The sequence below is a fragment of the Cucumis melo genome, unplaced genomic scaffold (assembly GCF_025177605.1).
Source record: "Cucumis melo cultivar AY unplaced genomic scaffold, USDA_Cmelo_AY_1.0 utg002089l, whole genome shotgun sequence".
Lineage (NCBI taxonomy): Eukaryota > Viridiplantae > Streptophyta > Magnoliopsida > Cucurbitales > Cucurbitaceae > Cucumis > Cucumis melo.
The window spans coordinates 15,001-16,085 of NW_026124920.1; positions in this window are offsets into that span (position 1 = coordinate 15,001).

Here is a 1,085-nt window from a genome sequence, read left to right on the forward strand (position 1 = left end):
CGATCCGATCCATTCGTTCGTCGAGCTATTTACTCGATCGCAGACATTTCTGGAACACCTCTAACAGAGGGACAAATAGTCAATTTTGAAAGAACTTATTGTCAACCTCTTTCAGATATGAATCTATCTGATTCAGAGGGGAAGAACTTGCATCAGTATCTCAATTTCAATTCAAACATGGGTTTGATTCACACTCCATGTTCTGAGAAATATTTACCATCCGAAAAGAGGAAAAAACGGAGTCTTTGTCTAAAGAAATGCCTTGAGAAAGGGCAGATGTATAGAACCTTTCAACGAGATAGTGCTTTTTCAACTCTCTCAAAATGGAATCTATTCCAAACATATATGCCATGGTTCCTTACTTCGACAGGGTACAAATATCTAAATTTGCTATTTTTAGATACTTTTTCAGACCTATTGCCGATACTAAGTAGCATCCAAAAATTTGTATACATTTTTCATGATATATATGATCCATGCATAATATCATGGCGAATTCTTCAGAGAAAATTGTGTCTTCTACAATGGAATCTGATAAGTGAGATTTCGAGTAAGTGTTTACCTAATCTTCTTCTGTCCGAAGAAATGATTCATCGAAATAATGAGTCACCATCGATATCGACACATCTGAGATGGCCAAATGTTCGGGAGTTCCTCTATTCAATCCTTTTCCTTCTTCTTATTGCTGTATATCTCGTTCGTACACATCTTCTCTTTGTTTCTCGAGCCTATAGTGAGTTACAGACAGAGTTCGAAAAGGTCAAATCTTTGATGATTCCATCATACATGATTGAGTTGCGAAAACTTCTGGATAGGTATCCCAGGAATTCTTTCTGGTTAAAGAATCTCTTTCTAGTTGCTCTGGAACAATTAGGAGATTCTCTAGAAGAAATATGGGGTTCTGCTTCTGGTGGCAACATGCTATGGGGTGGCGGTCCCGCTTATGGGGTCAAATCAATACGTTCGAAGAAGAAAGATTGGAATATCAATCTCATCGATCTCATAAGTATCATACCAAATCCCATCAATCGAATCGCTTTTTCGAGAAATACGAGACATCTAAGTCATACAAGTAAAGAGATATA